The sequence below is a fragment of the Orycteropus afer genome, unplaced genomic scaffold, assembly GCF_000298275.1.
Source record: "Orycteropus afer afer isolate SDZICR_OR568_19922 unplaced genomic scaffold, OryAfe1.0 scaffold00010, whole genome shotgun sequence".
Taxonomy (NCBI): Eukaryota; Metazoa; Chordata; class Mammalia; order Tubulidentata; family Orycteropodidae; genus Orycteropus; species Orycteropus afer.
Genome location: NW_006921597.1, coordinates 2,550,185 through 2,558,823, shown reverse-complemented (window position 1 = coordinate 2,558,823; position 8,639 = coordinate 2,550,185). Strand labels below are relative to the sequence as shown.

Below are 8,639 nucleotides of genomic sequence, written 5' to 3'. Positions count from 1 at the left end.
GGTTCCATGGTGTAATGGTAAGCACTCTGGACTCTGAATCCAGCGATCCGAGTTCAAGTCTCGGTGGAACCTTTTCCTTTTAGTCCTAATAAACACCATCTTTTACTCTGCTAGTCCAGACAGAATTCTCCAAACCAGACGCGGTCCTCAAATGCGTAGCCAATGGGACCTGCTTTCCTGCCTCCGCGGGTCAGTTTGTCCCTCTGGTTTCGGAAAGTAGGACTGTAGCCCCGAACTCCCGAGCACCAACCATTCCAGAGCATCGCTTCCCTCCAGCTTCCCGGGGCACTTGGCGCCTCGCAGGCGCAGGCACGTCCCCTAGGTCTCTTTCCTCTTCTCCTCAGAAGCCAAAGTACCAGAAACTGAGTTCTCAGAGTGGCTAGGTCTTCAGTGAAAGTGTAGACACGTCCGGGGGTGCCATCCGGGCGGGATTCCGTCCTCAGCGAGCCCAGCTGGCCCCGTGCAGCTCTGCCCATCGCTGGGCATTGGAAGCCTCCGTCTCTTTGTCAAGGACTCCAACTACCGAGCAAGTTCCTCGCCCGCTCTGATCTCGGGGCTCTCAGCCCTGCAGTAGAAACCTACCCCAGGGCAGTGCACTCAACCACTCTAAGGAGATGCCCACCTTCGATCAATCATCAGCCATGAGACATCAGAAGGGCAACACTGACATAGAGGGAAAGCTGGAATAGACAGATAAGAAGAGTATAGGGAGGGGGTGGACACAGGGAGGAAAGGGAAGGAGAGTTTTTTATGGTTGGGGATGGTAATCTGGCCATGAAATCAAATGTGCAGAAACTGTTGAATGTAAAACAAATTGTTGTTGTTGTTTGCTGTCGAGTCGGCCCTGACTCATAGCGACCCCTCCTTGGGTTTCCGAGGCAGTATCACTACGGAAGTAGGATTGCCCAACCTTCCTTCCGAGGAGTGGCTAGTGGGTTTGAACCGCCAGCTTTCTAGCTTTGTAAATTTTCACCCAAACCACAACGAAAAATAAAATAGATACAGATGGGGGGAAAAAAGGTAAAAGGCAGAACTGAAATCATACAAAGTGTCTTCTTTGAGTACAATAAAATAAAATTAGAGTCAATAACACGATTAAAAAAAAAAAACCTGAATATGCACATACACATTAAAATTAACACACTTCTAAACAGCCAATAGGAGCTCTGGTGGCCTAGTGCCTAAAGCATTTGCTAACCAGAAGGCTGGCAGTTCAAACCCACCAGCCACTCCTCCAATGGAAGATGGGGCAATCTACTTCCACAGTGGCACCGCCTCAGAAACTCAAGGAGGGGTTGCTCTGAGTCGAATCTGACTCCAAGGTAGTGAGTTTGGTTTGTTTTGAAACTGCCAGTGGGCAAAGGGAATTTGGAAAATATGTAATGAGGAATGAAAATGAAAGCACAACACCCAAACGTATGGGACACAGCAAAGGCAGTGCTCAGAGGCAGATTGAGAGCTACAAAAGCCTACATCTAAAAAGAAAGATTCCACATTAATAATCTAGTATTATACCTTGAGGAATGTGAAAAAGAAGAGTAACCTAAACTCAAAGCTAGCAGGAGTAAGTAAACAATAAAAATTAGACAGAGAGGAGATGATGAAGTAGAGAATAGAGAAACAATAAAGAGAATCAATGAAATCAAAGTTGGTTCTTTGAGAAGATTAACAAAATTGACAACACTTTAGACTGATAAAGGAGTGAGAAGATGTAAATAACTAAAATGAAAGTGGGAAGATTTCTACCAACATTACAGAAATAAAAAAATAATAATAAGAGAATAATATGAAAAACTGTGCCTCAACAAATTAGATAAACTTAATGAAATGGATAAACACTTAGAAACACACAAAGCCCCTAAACTGACTAAAAAAAATTACGAAAATCTCAACAGACCTGTAACAAGTGAAGAGATTCAATCAGTAACTGACTGTAAAACCTCCCTGGTGCAGTACTAGATAGCTTTGAGGAATTCTACCAAACATTTAAAAAATTAACCCCTATCCTTCTCAAACTCTTCCAAAAAACAAAAGAGTACGGAACACTTCTTAACTTAACTCAATGAGGCCAGCATACCCTGATACCAAAGGCAGGCAAAGACATGACAAGAAAGTGAAAGTACAGACCAATATCTCTGATGAATATAGTTGGAACAATCCTCAAGAATATGCTAGCAAACTGAGCCCAGCGGTCTGTTAAAAGGATTAAAACACCGTGGCCAAATGGAATTTATCCCAAGAATGCCAGAATGATTCAACATAAGAAAATCAATCAACATAGTACACCATATTAATAGGAAAGGGGGGGAAAAAAAAAGGAGGGGAGGGGAGATCATCCAATGCATACAGAGGAGCTATTCGACAAAAATCCAACACACTCTCATGATAAAAATTCAACAAATTAGCAATAGAAGGAACGCCCAGGAAAGGAAAAAAAAAAAAAAAAAACAGATCAAACGGAGACCAGGGCGTCCCTGGGTGGGCTCGAACCACCAACCTTTCGGTTAACAGCCGAACGCGCTAACCGATTGCGCCACAGAGACGCTGTGGAGCTGGCTCGGCACTGATCCATTATGCTATAGATAATTGTTTATTGCTCTTATGGTGCTGGGTAGTTTTCTCTATCCTCAAGCTGGGGCACGCTCATCTTTTCTGCTTTCTCCAACGCACAGACACCCGGTTTCTGCTTCAGAAGCTTGGGGATGCCGGAAACGTTGCTACCTGAGTGAGTGGGGAGCCTCGGACTCGCGAAAGCGAGGCTGCTGGGTTTGGACCGCAGCCTCTCGGACTAAAGTCTTCCCCTCCCCTTCACCGCCCAAAGTGGGAGGGAGCGCTAGCGAAGGACGAATCCGCAACACCTCACGGCGCCGCCCGCTCTCCCAGCCTCTAGATGTGAGCTCCGAGTACCTAGCGGGCGCCCAAGACTTGTTGAGTGAGTGAGTACCTGCATTCTGCAGTGTTCTGAGAAAAAGAGACAAACCAAGGATTCCACGTGGACCATTTGTTAGTGTTTCTGTGAGGATCCTCGAAATGAAAACATAAGGAAAAACTATTATAATTTACCAGCTGATTTAGAACCACCTGCAGGTATGGAAGGAGTTCCTGGCTTGCATAACTGATTAAACGCTGGACTGCTAACTGCAAAGTTGGTGGTTCAAGTTCACTCAAGGGCACCTCAGAAGAACCCTTGTAAACCCTGTAAAGGAGCTCTGGTAGCATAGTGCCTAAGGCACTTCACTGCCAACCAGAAGGCTGGTGGTTCAAACCCACCAGCCACTCCTCGGAAGGAAGGTTGGGCAATCTGCTTCCGTAGTGATACAGCCTTGGAAACCCAAGGAGGGGTCGCTGTGAGTCAGTCCGACTGGATGGCAGTGCATTGAGACCCCGTAAAGCCACTTCTACTCTGCACATGTGGGGTTGCCATGAGTCAGAATCCACCCCACAGCAATTGGCTTGATTTCTTTTTTATATTTCATGATTGTGAAAAATTTTAGCGGAAACTGAGCTCCCTGCCTATGGCTGTGCCTCAATCTCAGTCTGTCGATTGCTGGTGGTGGGTTAAGGAGTGAACCGGAAAAATTGAAAAGGAGAAGAAAGCTGGTGGGAGTGGGGTCACCTTGAAGTATGGGGGAAGGAGATAATAAAGAGAATGGGGAATGGGTGGAGGATGCAAGTCTAGTCACTGAAGAAAGACACAGAGAAAGAGAGAGAGTTACTAGCAAGAAATGTCAAGAATTGTGTCAACTAACTCTTAACAGTACATTACCGAATAGTACTGCACACAGGTGGTTGTTGCCGCGAAAATATAGTCCTATAGTGGTTAATAGTCTGTGTTGTGGCGGCAGCAACCTTGGCTTGAACTCGTGTAAAGGTGTTATCTAACTGCCTGCTATTTTCCTCTTTAAAACCTCCAATGAAAGCCAACAATTTCATATGATTTCTTCCTTTTGATCTGAAAACTTGTGATGGGGAACTCAGCCCTGCTCACCGCAGGACACAGAGACCACAGTCCCTGGAAGTACATATACAGTCTACTCAGCGACAGTATCTTCAGCCAGTACTGGTCCTTAACTTGGTGGACTTGGCTGCTGTATACCTCTCTAGGCCCTGCAGGCAGCTGGTCTGCAAAGGGAGATAGATGGTGCATGTGAGGGAAAACACGACAAAACACGGGGCCTGGAGGTCCGCACTAGCCCACCTATGTACCTGGAAAACAGGCAGAGAGAGCATGAGTGCTTATAGGCTGTGAGGAAGGAAAGGCGGCCTCAAAGACTGTACATCTGCGACCTTTGAGTTATATTTATGCAGAAGACTGAAGACAATCATCCAGCACTGGCGTGGGAAGCAGAGTCCTAACAAAACTTTGGGCAATTGACCCCTACTGCTAGGTGGAAGACAAAATCCCTCATTTTCATCTATCAATTCCATACCGTTCAACTTTTGCTGTTGTTTTGTCATCCAGTGAAATTGACTTTTTATTTTCTTTTAGTGTATAGTTCTATGAATTATAACACATGTTCAGACTCATGTAACCACTCTCACAGACTACAAAACAGTTTTACCTTCCCGAAAAATTTCTTTGCCATCTCCTAACTGGTTATAGTCAAACCCTGTCCTCAGACATAAGCCCTGGTGACCACTGAGTGCCTCTCCGTCTCTCATCTCTACAGTTTTGTCTTGTTAAGGAGGCCATATAGATGGAATGATATATGTAGTCTTTTGAGATTGTCTTCTTTTATTTAGCACCGTAACTCTGAGATTCATCCAAGTCACTAGGCATATCAATACTTCATTTATTTTTATTGCTGAGTAATATTTCATCTACAGCTTGTACCAGAGTTTGGCTATTCACCCTTTGAAGGACATTTGTGTTGACTCTAGTTTCTGCTTAATACCAATAAAGCTGCTATGAACATTCGTGTAAAGGTTTTTATGTGAACATAAGATGTCATTTCTCTAAGGTAGACAAAAGTTAAGTAGAAGAAAATAAAGATGGGAGCTGAAATAATGTGTGTTTTTTTTTTTTTTTAATGGTTAAAGACTAAAGAAAGTAAAAGGAGGTGATTCATTGAAAAGATTAATATATTTGACATACCCTTAGCAAGACTAACCAAATAGGAAAGAAAGGGAAAAGGAAGGAGAGAGAAAGAGGGAAGGAAGAGAGAGAGAGAAATTAGCACTACCAGGAAAAAGAGAGAGGAAATCACCATAGATTCTATGACACTATAATACAATATTACTGTGCATCTTATTGTAAGGATATAACATGAAAAACATTTAGGCCAATAAACCTTACAATTTAGCTTAAATGAATAAATGTCTTGAAAAATAAATAACTAAAATTGATACAAGAAGAAATGAAAATCTGGATAGCTCTATGAATGTGAAAACAATTGAATTCATAATTAAGAACCCTTTTTTTACAAAGCAGACCCCAGGTCCATATGGTTTCACTGGTGAGTTATGTCAAACATTTAAGGAATAACACCAATCATATACAAAAACTTTTAGATAATACAGGGGAGGTGGTTACACTTTCAAGCTCATTTTATAAGGTCAGCAGGCCTGATCGCAAAACAACTACACGGGATATTTTAAGGAAAACAAGTTATAGACCAATATTCCTTGTTAACACAGACACAAAAACTACCATGAAATATCAGCAAAGTAAATCCAAGAAGGAGAATGCATCACAAACAACGAGTATGTCCCAGGAATGTAACATATCTTAAACAACAGACTATTTGTTACACTGACAAAGTTAAGAAAAAAAAAAACTCTATGATCATCTTAATAAATGTAAAAATAGCATTTCACAAAATTCAACACCAATTCTTGTCAAAAATTTTAAGCAAGCTAAGAATAGAAGGAAAAAAACTTCTATTCCTTGATAGAGGGCATCTATGAAAAATCTACGGCTGGCGGTTCAAACCCACCAGCCACTCCTCGGAAGGAAGGTTGGACAATCTACTTCTGTAGTGATACTGCCTTGGCAACCTAAGGAGGGGTGGCTATGAGTTGGGGCCGACTCGGTGGCACATAACAACAACAACAACAACTGTAGATGAGCTGACCCACAGAGGGATGTGATGGGGATTTGTGCTGCTCAGTGAATTGGCAGCTTAAGATGATTGAAGAGATGCAGAGGGGGGAATATAGCCTATTTATAAGCATGCAAATTTCATTAAAAATTTTTAAAACAAGACATTTGACTGCTAACGAAGTTGGTGGTTCAAATCCACTAACTGCTCTGTGGAAGGAAGATGGGGCAATCTACTTCTGTAAGGATGCCTTAGAAATGCAGTGGGTTTCTAAGAGTGGGTTTCTAAGAGTGGGTTTCTAAGAGTTTCTCTGAGTTGGAATTGACTGGATGGCAGTGAGTTTGGTTTTGTTTTTTTGGAACTTCATGCCTAATGGTGAAAATCTAAACAGTGTTCCTCAAACATTAGGAAAAAGGCAAGGATATAATTTGTGAGCATTTCCACTCAACATTGCATTTGAGATTCTGACTAGAGCAATAAGGTTGAATAAATGAATAAAAGGCATAAAGATTACAAAGGAAGAAGTAAAACTGTCTTTAGTTGCAAATTATGTGATTCTGCATATAGGAAATCCTAAGAGGTCTACCATTTAAAGAAAAGCTGTCAATTAATAAAATAAGGTACTAGAGCAGAACACAACTATATGGGTCAGAGGAGGGATTGCAGTCCAGTGGATTCTGCTCTTCCCAAAGGATAGTAGCGGAAGAAAGGCCTGGTGATCTACTTCCAAAAGTCAACCAATGAACACCCTATGGATCACAACAGTCCTGTTTGTAACCAACCAGTGTTTTGTTCCATTGTGCAGAGTGTTGTCACTAGTCAAGGTCACCATGATTCCAGGCGGACTCGACAAGAGCTAACAACAACAGCCAGGGGTGGTGATGGTGATTAGGCTGGTGAGGGCTGTCTTTGTCTGAGCTAGGGCAGATCTGAAGAAAAAGAAAATGAAGAAGCATCTCCTGCTTGAGGCACAGAAAAATCCCAAGCACCCAGATGTGATGGGGATCTATGCTGCCCAGTGAACTGACAGCTGAAGATGATTGAAGAGATACAGAGGGGAGAATATAGCCTTTAAATATATAAACATGCGAATTTCATTTAAAAACTTTAAAACAAAGACCAGGAAATGCTTCGTACAGAGAGAAGGCAGAAAATCTAAATGGGAGGTGAAGGGTAGAAATGTCTGGGTTGCTGTGGAGAAGCCTATTGTCATCTCTATCAGATTTTCTTTACAATCTACTATACACCGGAGCTCTGGTAGCTTAGTGTCTAAGGCACTTGACTGCTAACCAGAAGGCTGGCGGTAACCCATCAGCCACTCCTCGGAAGGAAGATGGGGCAATCTACTTCCGTAGTGATACTGCCTCAGAAACCCAAGGAGGGGTCTCTATGAGTCAGGTCCAACTCGACGGCACATAATGACAACAACAACATACACAGTGTGCTAAGCAATGGTATCTTCAGCCAGTACTAGTCCTTGACTTGATGGCCTAGCAGCTGTATACCTCTGTCGGCCCTGCAGGCAGTTGATCTGCGAGTGGTGAGATGGTGCATATTGGGGGATACTTGCCCATCTACTTTAAGGAAGTCAACATGTTTAGCTATCACATACATTAAAAAGGATTTAGCAATCCACCATAACCCTACAAAGAGCGGAAGGCAACTTGGCAAAAAAATAAACAGAGGCAAACAGCCTCAGGCTTTCTCAATAGACCACATTCTTGGGTGGATCAATACTGGAGTCAAATCATGTGGGCAGGCACTCCAGAGTGAGGAATTGCAATATCCCAAACCTAGCAACAGAAAACTAAAGGTTGGACTCCTTTCCCTCTCACCCCCCTCTAGATGCTTCCTACTTCCTTTCTTCTACTTGTCCCTCTCTGCTCATTCCAGTCTCTTCTCTTCCCTCCCTCAGCTAGCTGCCTTTTCTGGGCTCTCAACATCTTTTCAGGCTCTCCAAAGTGACACCCCTAAACCAAACAAAAAAACAGAAACAACCAGACCTGTTGACTTCTATTTGATTCAGACTCGTAGAGACCCCATGTGTTACAGAGGAGAACTACCCCATAAGATTTTCTTGGACGTAACCTTTCCTGAAGCAGATTGCCAGGCCTTTCTTCTGAGGCACGGTTGGGTGGTTTCAAACCTCCAACTTTAGGTAAGTAGTCAAGGGCAGAGTGTTTGTGCCACCCAGGAACCTCCAGTTCCCGAAAAACATTTATATTTTACAGTCCTTTCTAATTAATCACTGAAAGTTCCCAAACCTGAAATCGAAGAGAGATGCTCTCTAGCACCGGGCAGAAAACAGTTTAAGTCAGTAGGTCCTTCCAAATTCTTATCTAAGTTTTTCTATGAGTAGAAAGGGAAATCTTTCCATCTAGTCATGATTTTCTCCTCTGAAGTGGTGTCTTCTTGGAGCAGATCCTGGGAGAAGGAAGGGAAAATCCTCCGCTTCCAGCACTGGCTCTTGCGAAGTTGCTCAGACTCGTGTTGTCTCGCCCCCGCAAAGGATCCGCGGGCCGGGACGGCCAAAGGGCAGGAACCTCTGGATTTCGCAGACTCCTCGGCCTGCATTCTTTTTTTTTTTTTTTTTTTTAA

General features: G+C 43.1%; 2 non-coding genes across 2 annotated transcripts; one reads left to right on the top strand and one right to left on the bottom strand.

Moving 5' to 3' along the window:
• On the top strand, window positions 1–72 carry TRNAQ-CUG. The gene has a single exon. It is a non-coding gene; the product is annotated as a tRNA-Gln (tRNA).
• Window positions 73–2,469: 2,397 nt separating this feature from the next.
• On the bottom strand, window positions 2,470–2,543 carry TRNAN-GUU. Its single transcript has one exon. It is a non-coding gene; the product is annotated as a tRNA-Asn (tRNA).
• Between the last annotated feature and the right edge of the window lie 6,096 nt (window positions 2,544–8,639).